We start from the raw sequence: 17,220 nt of genomic DNA, 5'->3' as shown, positions 1-17,220 counted from the left end.
CGTGGGCAGGGGTGGCCCGGCGTACGCAGATGACATTCTTGGACCTGGGACATTTCCTCTCGGTCACGAATATACTCCCTCGCGGAACCGGGAGGTTTGCATGCTGGTTTGCCTGTTACTCCATGTCGCCCACCCCGTTAGGCCTAGTGTCTCCTTCCTATCACACCTCAAACCCAAGTTCTTTTCCACATTTGTTCTCTCATGAACACCCCAGGCCTGAGTTATCCCTCCAGTCCAGGCCGCCCCCAGATGTCACCACTCAGCATCTTCAGGTCCTAGCTGTCTCCACACAGCACCGTCTAATCAGGATACTTCTGACCACAGAAATAAACTTGAGACACCTTCCTCCTTAGAAGGTGGGACAGGGTTGGGGATAGGGGCAGTCAGGAGCCCAGGGTGGGGCGTACCGCTGCAACTGGTATCCCAAACTCCAGAGGCTGAAGGTCAGCCTGGTTACACAGGGGGCCGCCATCTCAAAATAAGAGAAAAGAAAAACGCCAGCCGTCCATATGCGGGAGGCGGGAATGAAGAGACACCAGACTTTAAGGGATGAAGCCGGCAGTTTTTATTTCATTGGAAATCAGGCACAACATTCAATGCGAGCTCTGACTGTTCCTCCCCCAAGCTTTGATTTGCCCCTGCCAGGGTGGGGAGGTGACACGGAGGGTCTGGGGAGTGTGACTTAGCCCCATGCCAACTAGTCTGCATCTACTCTGATTGGAGGGGAGCAGGCAACGTTTTAACTCTTGGAGACTACTCCGAAAGGCACAACGCGGGGAGGGGGCTGGGATCTGTTCTTATCCTTTGAGGACCTGTGTAGAGCTTGCTGTCTGCCCCACTGTTACCAGGAGAAAGCTGTGGGCCCCATGGGAGTGTTAGGCACCCTGGATTGCTGCGGAAGCCGGGAGTTGGCATTTAACGGTCAGAAGGCCTAAAACAGCTTCCTCTTGGGTAACTGACTACAAGGAAGGTGTCTGTAAGGGGTGGTGCCTGGGCCCCACCAGGCTGAGGAGAGGAAGGGCCTCCAGGCCCTGCGGGGACACAACTGCTATGCCTTTTAATGCAAGGATCGCCCACTCATTATCTGTTCTTTTTGGGAACCACAAAAATCTCAAGGTGTGGCCACGTGGGGTGGGATTCCTGGATGTGGGCTTAGAGGAAGGGCCAACAGCAGATAGCTGGACCTAGGCAGGACTGGTCACGCATTGCTTCCGACCCCCACTCCATCCAGGTCTCCGGTCATGGCAGCCATTGTGCAGGGGTGCCAGCTCCTAGGGGGCTGGACTCCTGTTCCTGCTGAACTGAGCCAGTGCACTGGAATCAACTGTTTCAGCTCAGTAGGCACAGGAGGCGGAGCCCAGGGAGAGGCACAGCCATGCTGGCCAGGAAGCAGAGCAGGGTGGGCAGCAGCGGCCTGAGAGATGGGGTCCAGGGGGCGGAACTTAGCCACTGTGAACACGACTTGCTGTGGACCTTGCTCACAAGCAGCTAAGCCCTGCTCCTCAGGCCAGTTGTCACGATGGGCTTCTCTGTCACCCAGTACCCAGGACAGGCATCCCTTGGCAACAGGAGCCCCCAAGGCAGAGCACAGGGTCAGTTGGAAATCCCTGGCAATGTGATTTGTGACTGGCATCAAATCCCATCCCCAGGAACCCCAGCCGGCCGAGGCACAGTGCGGGGACAGCAGGTGGGGTCGGAGCGCAGCACCTACAGGGGAGAAAGAAAGGAGAATGAGATTGGGAACACTGTGCTTGCCTGCCTATCTTCTGTTATTTATGTCCAGTGGGGTCGCACATAGCTGAGGCCGTCTCTAAACTGGTAGTCCTCCTGCCTCCGTCTCTGCAGTCTAGGATTACAGGTGCACCTCACCACACCCAGTTTACAAGGTGCTGGAGACTGACTTGCTCAGCCACACCCCAGCCCTCTATCTGCTTCCAGGAGGGAGCCCAGGGGTGCCTCCAGCCCCAGGCCTTTGTACAAAGCTGGAGGTGCCAGAAAGCCTAATAGACCAAACAGGCTGCAAAGCCTTCTCAGCTGGTTTCCACTCAGCTTGTCTCTCTCCCCACCCACAGCCCTGAGCCTAAAGCAGGCCAAATGGGGCCATGGAGAGAGGAAGCTGAGGGAGGTGGGCGGTTGGAGGGAGGAAGTGACCTCATCCTAGCTGGCGCCACTTCCTAGAAGCCTGAAGGGCAGGAGGAAACTCCAGCACCTCCTGTCTCAAAGCTGTCTCCTCCAGCTCCTCCAGCCAGCTCAGGCATACCCCACCCCCACCCCACACGATCCAGGACCCAAGCTGGGAGAAGCAGGCTGATACTACCTCAGCAAAGTTTCAGGACATGCTCCCCAAGTTTCCCAAAGGTCTTCCAAACCTCAGTTTCCCCATCTGTAAAGTGGACCAAGAACAGTTGGTTCACTGTTGGCTCAAGCTCATCTCAGCACCCAGGAGACTGAGACATGAGGTGGCCAAGAAGGAGTCCAAGGCCTGCTTCAAGCTGCACAATGAGCTTTAGGCCAAAATGGGCTGCAGTCCGAGACCCTAGGTCTCAAAGAACAAAACAAACAAAAAGACCGAGACCCTCTACCAGGTAGGCCAGTGCAGATTTATAGAGAAGATATTTGGCACCGAGTACCAGGGCAAGCCACAGAATTTAGGACCCCCCAATGTAGAATAGCTTCCCCAACTGCCAATAAAATTCCAGGGGCCAGCAAGATGGTCCAGCAAGTAAACCTACCATGAAGCCCAATGTCCTGAGCTCAAACCCCAAGAACTGACCCCCACAAGTTGTCCTCTGAGCTCTGCATTTGTGACCACACACATACACACACACACTCACACATAAATGTAAAATATAAAAAGCATAGAATTTCAGGGTTGGAGAAACGTCTCAGCAGTTAGGAGCGGTTGCTGCTCTAGCAGAGGATCCAGGTTCCCTTCCCAGAACCCGTATGACAATCACAGCTATCTAACTCCCATCGCAAGAGCTCTGATGCTCTCTTCTGGCCTCTGTGGGTACCAGGCACACACCTGGTGCACATTTGTGCATGTAGGCAATCACTCACAAACATACAATAAAAACAAATTTAAGAGTCAGGAATGAGCCGGGTGTGGTGGCGCAAGCCTGTTATCCCACCACTCTGGGAGACAGAGGCAGGCGGATCTCTGTGAGTTCAAGGCAGCCTGGATCTACAAAGAGAGTCCAAGACAGCCAAGGCTACACAGAGATACCCTGTCTCAAAAACCTGAAGGAATAAGAGAGTCAGGAACAATGGCGCACACCTTCGCCCCAGCTCCTGAAAGGCAGGGGAAAGTGGACCTCTGTGAGCGCAAGGCCGGACCGGTCTACATAAGGAGTTTCAGACCTTCCAGGGCTACACAGTGACACCCTGTCTCAGGGAAAGCACGGAGAGACGTGCTCAGTGGTTAGAGCATGAACCTGAGGGTGGTCTCAGCACTCACAACAGGCAGCTCACAACTGCCTGTAACTCCAGTTTCAGGGGATTTCACTTCCTCTTCTGGCCTCTGAGGCACTGACACACACAAACCACACACAGACCAGACACACACATCTTCTTTTAAAAGTGTCAGGGTCTGAGGTGACAGGTCGATCAGCTAAGCGGTTACCACGTAAGCGCTAGTGCCTGTGCCATCCCAGGCATGGCAGCTCACACTTGCGTTTTGGGGAGGTAGAGGAGTCCATGGCGCTCACAGTCAGCCTGCCTCACCAGCTCCAGGACGCAGGGGCTGGAGAGATGGGGAAGAGCACTTGCTCTCGTTGGGACCTGAGTTCAGGTCGCAGCACCTATGTGGCATCTTACAATCACCTGTCACTCCAGTTCCAGGAGACCCAGTATCTCTGACCTTTGAGGACACCACACGCACATTCATTTTTGATAATGTACATTTGAGGTTGCACTCTGCACACACGGGAAGAAGGGTAAGGTTTTTCAGACAGCCCATGTCATGCAACGGGACCAGGTCTCGTAAAAGCCTTACAGTGGTGCACACCAGCCTGGTCTACATACTGAGACCTTCTCAAAAGGAAGACAAACACCAACAAAGGAAAAGGAAAAGGAGGGGTAAAGGCCTTTGGCTAGGTGAACTCCGTTCTGAAGCTTGTTGGCCTGCAATGTGACCAAGCAGCTTTTTGGCTGGTTGACTCTAGGCAAAGAACATAGCCTCTCTCTGTGACAAAGTCTCTTTGTCCACAAAATAGCAATAATGAATGACTTCAGACCCCAATATAATGGCACATGGTGGCAGACTTGTAAGGCCTGCCTCCAGGAGGGAGGGAAGAGGATCCCGGCTTAGAGGCCAGCCTGGGCTACCAAGTGAGACTGTGTCTCACAGGAAAGGGCTGGAGAGATGGCTCAGTGGTTGAGAGCACTGGCTGCTCTTCAGAAGTTCCGGGTTCAGTTCCCAGCACCCACATGGAGGCTAACAGCTGCCTACAGCTGTTAGCTCCAGTGTGAGGGAATCCGACGCCTTCTTCTGGACTCTGCGACCACCAGACATGCATGCAGACAAAACACCTATACACACAAAATAAGTAATTTTTAATTAAAAAAAAAAAAAAAAAGCGACAAGGACTAAGGGTCAGTGGTGATGGCCTAGCACTGTGTGGGGCCTGGCTTCATCCCCGGTACCCTACCATGAAGTACAGGTGTAATCCCGGTGTTCAGGAAGTGGAGACGGGGATAAGAAATTTAAGGTCACCAGCAGTGGTGGCGAATGACTTTAATCCCATCACCGGGGAGGCAGAGGCAGGTGGAGCTCTGAGTTTGAGGCCAGTCTGGTCTACAAAGTGAGTTCCAGGACAGCCAGGGCTACACAGAGAAACCCTGTCTAGAAGAAAACAAATCAAGAAATGTGGCTACAGAGCAAGCCAGAGGCCAGCCTGGGGTACATGAGAAAAGAAATGCTCAGGGCTGGAAAGGTGGCCTGAACTGCATGTCGCTCTTTCAGAGAACCTGAGTGTGGTTCCCCAGCTCACAACTGCCCACAGGTCCAGCTCCACGGCATTCAGCACCCTCTTCTGGCCTCTGTAGGCACATATACATACATGCACATACCCAACACACACACACACACACCATAGAAAAGAAAGAAAATCTCTACTTCGTAAGGAACTGGAGGACATGTGGCATCAGGACAAAAGGATTCTGTCATATCATCAACGACAGGCAAGACGTCAAGACGTCCTAACGTCTAGATCTGGCATTGCCTATGACGGTTGTGTGTCCCCCGAACACATACATACATACACACACACACACACACACACACACACACACACTGGCGACCCTCCTTCCCACCAGGTCCCAGCCCACACCTGTCCCTTTGGGGCCTGGGGGCCACTCAGGGCCTCGGGCTGACCAGTCTCTCCAGTCACTCCGGAAGTGAGACAGCACATTCGTCCCAGGGAGCAGAACGGGAAGGGCGGCCATTTGGCCAGGCTGGTTTCCTGTGGGGTTTCCCCTACAAAGAGCCCAAGGCTACGGCCAAGGCCACTCCCATCCTTACACACACCAGAGGTCTGTGTCTGGCGTGGAGGGGCATTACCCCGCAGGTGTTCAGCAGCTGGGACACCCTGTACCAAGGACCGTGCCTCTCAGTCTCGTAGAAGGAGAAGACCTAAAGGGACTGAGGTCCTGTCGCTGGAGGCCTTAGGGAACAGGGCGGGCCTTGGGCTGTGGCATCCCAGCTGGTGCTTGTTCCTCTGCCTCCCTGGAGGACTCACAGTGGACCCCAAAGAAGGCAGAGGCCCTCCGGCCGTCCCCGAGCCTGATCCCCAAATACTTTCCACCCTCGCGAAGCAGCGAGGATCGGAAAATACCAAGGGCTGCAGGCCCCGCCCCGCCCCGCCCCCGCCCCAGTCACCAGCGCTCGCTAATGGCCCAGACTCTTCCAGGAGCTCGGCGGCTGGGCTGGGGCCAACCCGACCTGCGGCGCAGATGCCTGCCCTCCACGCCCGTCCCCACGCAGGGACCAGACAGCCGGCCTGGGCTGGGGGGCAGGGCATAGGCAAGTGGGTGGGCTCTGTGCCTACCCGCGAGTGGAGGGGGCGCAGGAAGGGGTGAGGGAGAACTGAATCACTTGGTATAAATAGGGAAAGACAGCCACGTCCCACCCTCGCTGCCCGCCAGCCACACAGTCCAACCAAATCCCCTACTCCCATTTCTTAACATTCTTTTTGCGGCGCTGGGTTCCCCTCAAACCAATCAGAGTCCACTGGTGAAGTTCATCCCAGGCCTGGCCTGGCCTGGGATAGGAGATAGGAGCCCTGGCCTCCATCACTCACTGTCTTCTGGAAGGCTTTGGCTCACTCCCTTCACACTGTAAAACTTTCAGGAACCAGCTAGCCATTGTGAGGCTTGTCTGTCATTCTACCATTCAGGAGGCTGAGGCAGGAGGACTACCATGTGTTCAAGACCACAGTAGGCTCTGAAATGAGACTCTGTCTCAACCCTCAAAATTGAATGTGGGTAGAGAGTGCTTGGCTCTTTTGCAGGAAGCATGGGATCTTGTGCACACAAGTAATCCTAGCACTCAGGAGGTGGAGGCTTTAGGATCAGGAGTTCAAGGCCATCCTGGACTACTTATCCAGTTCCAGGCCTGAATAGACTACATGAGGCCATGCCTCAAAAAAGTTCTTTTGATTCAATAAAATTTATATTTATTATTATTCCCAGGCCCAAGACTCAGGGTTTCAGAGCCCCCAACGCATACTTGTGGCCCCGGTCCTGGAAGGCGGCTCTATAGACAAAAGGGAGGTTCCAAGGGAAATCTCAAATTTGCTCCCCCAAACCCCTCAAGGCCCATGTGCCCATTCTGGCCACCCAGCCCTGCTCTGCCCAGGGCCACAGCTCAGCAGCCACACCCAGGGTGGCGCCAGCTCCAGCAGCCTGAGGCAGGGCGCCGCCGGAGTGTGACTCAGCCAGGCCCGGCATGGGCTGTCCTTCCCTACCCAAGAATTCTCACGCCCACGCCACCACCCTCAGTCCTTCCCCACGACCAGCGGCGAAGACACGCCTCCACTCAGGACACTCAACAGCAGGAGATGAAGAGGCCAGAGGACCCTCCAGGAGACTGAAGGGACGGTGTGCTCCGTTCCAGTTTCTCCAAATGTTCCCATTTACAGATGGAAAAACTGGGGCAGGAGCGTCATTCCCAGGTGTCTACACTATCTCCACGAAAAAAAAAAGGCCGCCTGGGCTGGAGCTGGTGGCTCATGTCTATCATCCTAGCACTTGACAGTTGCAGGCAGGAGAATGGGGAGTTCAAGACCACTCTGAGTTTCGGGGCAAGTTTGAGGCAAGCCAGGGACACAGAAACCCTGTCTCCATCACCTAAAAAAGGGATGGAAATGTAGCTCAAAAGGCAGAATGCTTGCCTGGCATGCACAGGCCCTGGGTTCAGTCAACCCAGCTCTCAGGTGGGAGACAGGAGGCTCAGAAGTTTGAGGGCAGCCGGGCTTCCCTGAGACTGTCTCAGACGACAAAACTAGCCTGACAGCGCTGTGGGAACAGGTAGGCACAGCAGTGCACTCTGTCATCAGGGAACTCAGGAAGCTGAGGCGGGAGGATCTCACTGAGTCCTGAGCCAACCTGGGCCGCACAAGCACGGCGGCCAGACCCTCCTGCCCCACACAGGCCTGGTGCAGAGAAGCGCAGAAGGATGGGGCTAGCTGGAGCCTGCTAGGAACATCTGGCCTCCAGTTGCAATAGGCACAGGGTGGCCATGGCATGGGGGTGCCTCGCGGGGCATCCGCCTTGGCTGCCTCTCTCCAGCAAGCAAGAATCTGCCAAGCTCAGAGGCTGGGCCAGCGCAGACAGGCCCGACCCCCCTAGACACGCCCTGTCACGCATATGCGCCGCGTGCCAGCCCTGGGCTGGGCCCACAGCTATTTTAAGGCCCCCTGCTAGGTCCTCAGACAAGGACTGCCCAGTTGAGGGTTTTTAAGGATGCTCTCAAGGGACCCTCCCGGACAAGGACAGAGAGCTACGATGCTCCCCAGAGCAGCATCCTCCCTTCCCAGCACTATGGTGGTGTGAACACACGTGCCCAGGCTGGCCCAGGCACAGTGCGTGGGTGAGCAGCCAGCGCGGGCCTGCATCACCTCGCCTGGAAGCCTGCGCACCTGTCGGGTCCTGCAGGCTTTGAGCTGGGCTGGCTGGGGCAATCCCCGGGCCAGGGTCCTCTCCAGTCCTCAGACTTACCTTCTCAGGCCACCCTGCCAGAGGCGGGCAGCTGCTGCTGGCTGGGAAGGGGGCAGGTACAGGGAGCCTGGGCACTTCCTAGACACTCGGAGGTCCAGTGGGGCCTGGCCAAGCTGGAAGGTCAAGCCCAGCCGAGGGGGTTCAGTGGCCTGCAAATCTAGAGGTCAGTCTGGGGCCAGCACAGGACACCAGGCCTCTCGTCAAGACCAAGGGCTGTGGCCTGGGCGCCGCACCACGCCGGGGTCAGGCCTTCAGGGCCCGCAAGTCTACCTGCTGTCGCCCGCAGCAAGATCCAGCTCTTTCCTCCCAGGCCAGGCGGTCACGGCCCCTCTCGTCCCCGGGCCGCGCGGGAAAGTTGTCGCCGCCCGCGCCCCGCGAGTCTCTCCCGGGCCGGACCCCACTTCCCCGCGGGGGAGGGGAGCCCGGCTGCGCGCGGGCGAGACGACGCCGGCCGCGCCCCACCCCGCCGGCCGGCCCAGATCGCCTTTAAAACCTCCGCGTCTCCTCCCCCCACGGCCGGGCAGGGGGCGGGCGCGGGGCGGGGCGGGCGCCGCCGTCATGTGCCCCCGAGGCGGCCCGCCCCGCGCTCTCTCGCCTGTCCCCCAACTCAGGCCCAACTTTCTCCATATCCGGCATGGGCATGGGCCGGGGTACTCTGGGGTCCTGCCAAACACCAGTCTTCACTTCGACAGCGCCTACTTCGCCAGTCTAGGAAGTCCCTTCTTGTAGCTCACCCAATCCTCTCTTGCTGTTGTGGAAAAGAATTTTTGACTGTAGGCCAGGTGACCCCTGAGACTGTGCCCCTCCCCTTTCCAGGCTTCCCGGCACCCTCTCCTACCCGCCAGGGACCTCTGGGAGACTCCACAGCTATGGGTACATTCCTGAGAAAGAGCCCCCTCCCCCAATCGCATCCTTCCCTTATTCTGTGCGTGTCTCTCCCTCTTCATCCTTAGGCCTCCCCCCCCATCAGGAACATGGTGGCATTGTTCCCCCGGACGGGGCCCTCCCTGCCTCAGGGCCTGGCCTGGTGCCCAGGTAGGGGGCCGGGAACAAAACCCAGCCAAGGAGGGGCAGGGTGCCCTCTGTGGCCACGCCAACCTCCTTGGGCGTGCTGGACGGCCACTTGGCCCTCTGCAGGGCAGGACAGGGGCGGGTAGACCCCAGCCCACACTGAACACCAGCACGGGTCAAGGCCTTCCCAGAACCGGGCAGCCTTTGCTCTGGGTGCGGTTCCTCCCAGCCACCCCCAACAATCCCAAAGACTGCTATGGGAGTCCCCATCTTGGGAGGAGGGGAGGAAAGACCTTCCCTTTGAATAATGCTAGGGGAGATAGGTGACCTGGCACCCGGGGGGGGGGGGGGCAGGTGGCCCTCGGCCACTTCTCCACCCTAACCCTCTCAGACCAGCACTCTCGAACTTTGGGGTGTGCATGGGACTTGGGGGGGGGAGCTGCACTAAGTTGTTACCCAGAGGCCCAAGCCCTGGGGACTCGGCAGCTTCCTTCCACATGGGGCCCGACAGGCAAAGTTGGCCCACAGTGCAGGATCTGACAGGTTGGGGCAGGAGGGGAAAGAGCGGCCCACCCGGCTGGGGCCCCAGGGGAGGATTTGGGGTGGCACAGAATTCTCCAACTCAGGGAGGGCCCTGGGAAGTGGGAGAGATGGCCTCATGGCCCCTGAGCAGGTATAAATGAGGACAAAAAGTTGGGTTCTAGCTGGTCAGCGCAGCACTCCCGAGGCAGAGGAATGACAAGCTGAAGGCCAGAGTGAGCGGCAGAATGTATCCCTCCCTGTCTGGAAGGTGGAGGCAGAAGGATAGGGAGTTCCAAGTCATCCTTTTGCTATATCGTGAGTTTGAGCCCAGCTTGAACTACATGAGACCCTGTCTCTCAAAAAAAGAAAGAGATAAAGGCAGAGAGAGAGAACAGGAGCATGCATGGTTCCCCTGGTGTCCTGTATAGACACAGAGTCATACAGAAAGACTCAGGCACAGACCAATCCCTGGGGTGACCCCTCCACATGCCCTGTGGAGACCCCTTCACCCTATCCTCAGACACACATTGCCAAAGTCTCATCTGTTTTCTGTGGACACTTCTCTTTCCAATTTGCTTTGTGGAGACTGAGTCTCATTGTTCCCCACAGGCTCTTTTGGCTTGGGACTCATGATCCCCCTGCCTCAGTTTCCCCAGAGCTGAGATGACAGGCATGCACCGTCACATCCATTCACCAGTGAGTGAACAGATTCGTCACCCTCACGTGTGGCCTTAAGCAACACCTCCCAGTCCCAAGGAAGGAGCCCCCAGTATCCCTCGTTATCTGCCCCAACCCAAGACAGGAGCCAACAGGATCTCAGCTCACCAAACTCAGCTATTGACTTTTTGATCAGGGAAGAAATGCAGGGGTCCAAGACAAGGCAAGACAAAGGTATGTGGGCACACACATACGTACATGCACGCACACATACACACATACACATACACAAGACTGAAATGTCTGCGTGCTGGTTCTGTTATGCTCTGGCCCTCAGGAAGTGGAACCTCTTAGATCCCACCAAGTTGGTTGGAGCGGGGGAGGGCTGTGTGAAGGGACCCTGTCAGGTCTGAAGGTCGCCCCACAGGTCACCCGGGCGCACACGCAGGGAGCCCTGGGCCCCATGGCAACCCAGCACAGAGACATCAAACAGGGAGGCCGCACGTCACTGCGGTTAGGGAGGCTCCTCCCCACTGGCTGGCGGCTGGCTCCTCAGGCCGTCAGGCAGCCCGCCTCCTGTCGCCGTGGCGACCGGCTGTGTTGTGGACTGTCCCGGGCCCACCAGATCCCTGCCCCCTCGCTGGGGCACTGCCGCTCCCCGCATCCGGGGAGGGCGCCCAGCTCTGCCATTCCGCCGCCGGTATGGGGCCTAGTGCTAGGCAGGGCAGAGCGGCCTGCCATTTGCGGCTCGGAGGGGTCCTTGGAGATGAACAGCATTGCGAGGGTCCCTGGAGGGGTGTGTGGCCACGAATAGCCCCGGGGCGGGTAGTTACGGAACGCTGTTGGGGTGGGTGACACAGGAGTGGCCCAGGATGGGTAGTGACACAGGAGTGGCCTGGAATGGGCAGTTACCAGGGCGCTGTTGGGGTGGGTGACACAGGACTATCCCAGGATGGGTAGTGACTCAGGAGTGGCCTGGAATGGGTAGTTACCAGGATGCGTTGGAGTGGGTGACACAGGAGTGGCCCATCGGAGAGGTATTACCAGAAGGATGTTGGGCCCAGGCCTAGCCCAACACCAGAGCTGACATGGAGCCCTGGCAAGGGGAACGTGGATGGCAGGGGGAGGCAGCTCAAGAAGTTAAATTTGGTTGTGGGCGGGCGCTAGGTGCTGGAGCGCACAGGGTTAAAGAGAGCTGTTCTTGGGGTCTCCCCTCTTCGACACCCCCTCCCTTCCGGGGGATTTCGGGCCCCAGCCCCTCTGACGTCAGTGTGGTTGCTATGGTAACCGGCCGACTTTCCCAAATAAAATTACTGCGGCCGAGCAAAGTTTCCTGGAGTCGGCCGCGGAGTAAACAGTGGCAGGGGCGGGGCTCGGCACGGGGGTCCTGAAGCCGGAGCGGGGCGGGGGGGGGGGGGATCCCTGTCCCAGGGCTCTCCGAGATGGGTCTGGACAAGGGGACTGAGTAGACGCCCCGCCGCTCCCATGCGTGTGCACTTCCTGTCGCTGGCTGCGGGAGGAGGTAAAACAAGCGAACGGGCAACAACCAGAGCAGGGACAGGGAGGACCAGGCCCACCGTCCCCGCCAAACCCATCACCCACGTACTTAAGAACTGGTGATCTCCCCCGGCCTCACCTAACCTCTGTACAATGGGAACAGATTCGCATCCACTAGCTTCTGCCAGGTGCAGGGAGGGACCCCAAGTTGGCGCCAAAGACAATTAAATGACTTTAGCTCCAGGTGTGCTTCATACCCCCACCCCCAGGTGGGGTTTCCAGACCACAAAGCATGCAGTTCCATTCGATTTCCAAATACACTCTATGTCTTTGTTTCGCTGGGCGGGGAGGGCGTGTTTTGGAAGACAAGGCTGGAACTAAGTGTATAGCTTAGGGCTGAGGTACTCCTAGCCATCTTCAGCCTTCTAAGTGGTGGAATTATAGGCCCAGCCATAGTTTTTTGTTATGTTTGTTAGTCTGTTTGTTTTTCGAGGCAAGGTTTCACTGTGTAGCCTTGGCTGTCCTGGAACTCACTCTGTATACCAGGCTGGCCTCGAGCTCACAAAGATCCTCCTGCCTCTGCCTCCCCGAGTGCTCGGATTAAAGGTGTGCACCACCCCGGCTTTTTGTTTGTTTTTGCTTTTTGAGACCAGGTTTCTCTTTGTAGCCTTGGTTGTCCTGGAATTTGCCTGCCTCTGCTTCATAGTCTTGTTTTAGGTCGGCTTTCTTCCTTTTTAAAGTATGTAAATTTGAGTCTGGTTTACTTAATCCCAGCACTTGGGAGGCAGAGGCAGAAGCACCTCTGTAAATCTGAGGCCAGTATGGTCTATACAATGAGTCCAGGACAGCCACTTGTAGGACCATTTCAAAGAAACAACAGTAACAACAAAATATCCAGCTACGCCCCTGTACAATATTTAGGAGGCAACTGTACAAACACAAAAATTATATTAAAATGAGCTACTTTGTCTTCTAAATTCAAAACTAAAGGGGCTTTTCATTTTATTTTAATTGTAGTTAAAGTATGTTTTGGGACAGGGTTTCAGTAAGTAAACCTGGCTGGCCTGGAACTCCCTCTGTAGATCAGGCTGGCCTCGAACTCAAAAAGATCCTCCTGCCTCTGCCTCCTGAGTGCTAGGATTAAAGCAGTGCGCCATCACTGCCTGGCTCAGCATGAATTTTATTTATTTACTTATTTTAAAAGATTTTATTAATTTATTTATTGTATATGAGTGCTCTATCTGCATGTACACTTGCAGGCCAGAAGAGGGCATCAGATCCCAGGATACATGGTTATGAGGCACCATGTGGTTTCTGGAAATTGAACTCAGGACCTCTGGAAGAGCAGACAGTGCTCTTAACTGCTGAGCCATCTCTCCACCTCTCTCTCTCTCTCTCTCTCTCTCTCTTTTCTTTAATTTATTTTTGTTTTTTTGGGTTAGGGTTTCTCTGTGTAGCTTTGGCTGTCCTGGACTCACTTTGTAGACCAGGCTGGCCTTGAACTCACAGAGACCCGCCTGCCTCTGCCTCCTGACCACACTCCAGCATGAATTTTTCAAAAGTACATTTTATTGCCAGGCAGTTGTGTCACACACCTTTAATGCCAGCAGAGGCAGGCGGATCTCTGTGGGTTCAAGGCCAGCCTAATCTGCAGAGTGAGTTCCAGGAGGGCCAAAACTGCAGAGAAAAACACTATCTCAAAACAAACAAACAAAAATTCAAAAAAATAAAGTGTGTTTGTCTGTGTGCAGGACCAGGGGGAACCCCAGCCCCACCTCAGCTTCCCGAATTCCGGGGTTATAGGTGTGCACTACCCTGTATGCCAACTAAACCTTACTTTTTATTTGCAGTGGAAGTTGAGACAAGATCTGGCTGTGTAGTCTGGGCTTGACGGAACTCACTGTCTAGCTAAGCCTGGCCTTTAACTTGATCAGTCCTCCTGCCCCTGCCCCCCAGAGCGACAGGGTCACAGGCTGGGACCGTTGTGTTGTAGATATTTTTTAAAGATTTTATTTTTTTAATTATGAGTATATGTGGTGCTGGAGATATGGCTGGGGGGGTTAAGATTACATCTGCCTATAACTCCAATTTCTGGGGATCCAGCACCCACTTCTGATTTCCACATGGGGTGCACATACATACATGTGGACAAAATACTCATACACATAAGATAAATAAACCTAAAATTTAGAAATTAAAATTATGACTATAGTGTGTGGACAGGAGTATGTGCACATGAGTACAGATGCCCTCAGTGGCCAGAAGGTGGCATGGGATCCCTTGGAACTGGAGTTACAAGAAGTTGCAAGCCACCAGTCTTAAGTGGTGGAAACTGACCTCAGGTCCCCTGCAGGAGCAGCAAATGCTCTTAACTATTAAACCACCTCCGCAGCCCCTACATTTGTCCTAAATGGGACAAAAACCATCTCCTTTTAGGCAGTTGTTATGAAGGCCAGGTGAGGGCTGGAGAGATGGCTCAGCAGTTAAGAGCACTGTCTGCTCTTCCAGAGGTCCTAAATTCAATTCCCAGCAACTTTATAGATGGCTCAGAACCATCTATAAAGGAACCTGATACTTTCTTTTGCCATGTAGGCAAACATGCAAACAAACAGAGTGCTCATATGTATAAATAAATAAATCTTAAAAAAGAAAAGAAGGCCAAGTGACTAATGACTATTATGGGGTGCCAGGAGCCCAAAGTAAAGTATTAACACTGACACTTAGGGAAGTTTCTCTGCTTCCTCAGGGAAGGATTTAGCTGTCTGTGTCCAGAGCTCCAGCAAAGCGCCTAGCTCCAGTGTGGACTAGAAGATTCCAGACACAACAATTCCAGCAACCATTCAAGTCACACATCAGGGATTCTGTCCTCAAGAGATGTCAGTGCTTTGAGGCTGTCTCCCATCTCAGACTAGGAATGCCCAGGCTTGTCACGGGGAGGTGGGAGGGTCAGGAGACAGAAGTCATCGTTAGCTACACAGTGAGTTCCAGGTTAGCCTGTACCACAAGATACCTTGTCTAATGAACCAACGCCGCCCCCCCACCACCACCACCAAAAATTAACTTGTTAATAACAGATGTCAAGCACCTGCCTAGAATCGGGGCGTTCAGCAGAAATGGAAATGCCCCTGTGCAGACTTTGGACTGCCATCCACCCAAGCAGTCTGCTTCTACAAGGGCAACTCTGACTGGCGAGGTCCAGTTCCCACGGGCCTTTCCTCAGGGACCCAGCGGTGGGTGAGTCTACTTGAGAACTCCATTGTTCTCAAACCGCAGCGGTCTCCTGAACCTTCTGTACACATCGGAACTGCAGACCTGGTCTGAACCCCAACGCAGGAAAAGTCTCCAGGCGAGGGCCTGGCTCCTGCCCTGGCTGGAGGCTCGAACCCAGGTCCAAGGAGATGGTCGGCCGCCGTTGCCAGGCAACGCGCTGTTTGTTGGTGCGGGGGCGGGGCAGGCAATGACTCACCGCGGCGTGACGCGGACGGGCGGGCGCCGGGCGGGCTGGCTGGCAGCCCAGGGCTGGCGGCAAAGAGAGGACTGCGGCGGGGGCGGAGCCGGGCAGGCCTGGGCTTTGGGTTGCTGCCTCAGTTTACCTTTCACATGAGTAAAATGGAGGCCTCGTTGCAGAAGTACTGACCCATTTTGAGTCTACTGCCTGCACCAAATTCCGTAGCCTCAGTTTCCTCACTTTTTAAAGGACTCAGGAAGAGGCTACCTCCAATCCGGTTTGAGAATTTCATGTATCAAAAGTGAGTCAAAGGCTAGGACATCCCGGGAGCCCAGCCCGTTGCCACAGGAGGGGCAGGGTGTAGGTGCCCTCTACGGTCGCACCCAGCAGCCCAAGGCAGTCAGAGCTACGTGGGCACTCCCGGAAGTGAGTGTGGGTCATAGGCCGGAGTAGTTGCCATGGAAGGGACTGTAAAGGACACTTGTGGAAGCTGGAGCGGGCAGCACCTGCTGCGGGTGGCTCGGAGGGGGCCTGGGCATGAGTCACTGCCCAGCAATGAGGCTGAGTCACAGGGCGGGGTCCCCGGCACCTCCCCCATCAGCCGCTCCTACAAAGGATCTTTGAGAAGAGCTCCTCATCCGCACCCAGCCCTAGCGCCCTCTCAGGTCCTAGCTGTGGGACCAAGACACTTCTGGGCCACCCCCAGGAACCTGGCCTGGGCCTGGATATCTGCCACAGAAGTGAAAAGTCACCATCCATGGCCTGGCATCCCCGGGGAGGGGGCTTTCTGGCCGCCTGAGTCACTGCCAGGGCAGCAGAGGATCTTTTTTTTTTTTTTTTTCAGGGCCCACTCACACAGCAGGCTAATTGACTCAGACTTTCTAATGCCTACAGGAAAAGCTGGGGCTGGAGGCCTCTCCCCATTTTTCAGGACCTCTCTAGCCTGAGGGGGCCTACTGTCCTTGAGACCTGGGAGACTTCTCAGGCGTGACACAGACGAGCATTCCAGGCCAGGGAATCCCAAGAAACCTCCACATGGGTGCAAGATTTAAGAAGGAACCAGGTTTGGGAATATATACCTTTAGTCCCAGCACTCAAGGCAGGTGGCTGTCCCTGAGTTCAAAGCCAGCCTGGTCTACATGGCAAGTTCCAGGCCTGCCAGAGATGCAGAATGAAACCCACATCTCAAAGGTGTGGGGTCGGGGAGGCACCTGGAGAGATGGCTCTGATGAAGACCCAGGTTCAATTCCCAGCATCCTCATGGCTACTCACAGCAGTAAGGCCAGTTCCAGAGAATCAGTCATTGTCTTAGACATGCACACAGGGAAAACACACATACATAATAAATAAATAAAACAGTTTAATAAAACATCAAAAAGCAGTTATTTGAGCCAGCTACAATGGTGCTTGCCTGTAATGCCAGCACTCTGGGGGGCAGAGGCGGGAAGCTCTCTGAGTGCCAGGCCAGCCTGGTCTACAGAGTGAGTCTAGGACAGCCAAGACTACACAGAGAAACCCTGTCCCCAAAAACAAAACAAAATTTTAAAAAAGCAGTTGTACGAAGTGGGTTGTTATTTTGTATTTATGGCCAGGCATGGTGGCTCACAGGTTTAATCCCAGCACTGAGGTGGAAGCAAACAGGTCTCTGAGCTCATGGCCAGCCTGGTCTACAGAGAGTTCCAGGACAGTCAGGGCTACATAGAGAGAGCCTGTCTTGAAGGGGGAAATTTGTTTATGAATTTTATGTGTATTAGCACTTCAAGTGAATTGAACTCAGGACTCTGGAAGAGCCGATAGTGCTCTTAACTTCTGAGCCATCTCTCCAGCCCCAATCAGGGTGTTTTAAAACTGAGTCTGATGGCAATGAA

The 17,220-nt window shown here is 55.3% G+C and overlaps 1 long non-coding RNA gene across 1 annotated transcript; it reads right to left on the bottom strand.

The window, feature by feature from the left end:
- Positions 1–541: 541 nt before the first annotated feature.
- LOC129687003 (uncharacterized) lies at positions 542–8,560 on the bottom strand. Its single transcript, XR_008721724.1, has 2 exons — positions 8,488–8,560; positions 542–1,707 (listed from the first exon to the last, which is right to left on the bottom strand). It is a non-coding gene; the product is annotated as an uncharacterized LOC129687003 (long non-coding RNA).
- Between the last annotated feature and the right edge of the window lie 8,660 nt (positions 8,561–17,220).

This window comes from Psammomys obesus, unplaced genomic scaffold, assembly GCF_907164565.1.
Source record: "Psammomys obesus unplaced genomic scaffold, mPsaObe1.curated_primary_1811, whole genome shotgun sequence".
Classification (NCBI taxonomy): domain Eukaryota; kingdom Metazoa; phylum Chordata; class Mammalia; order Rodentia; family Muridae; genus Psammomys; species Psammomys obesus.
Note: the sequence above shows the minus strand (reverse complement) of the source record. Positions and strands in the feature narration are given on the sequence as shown.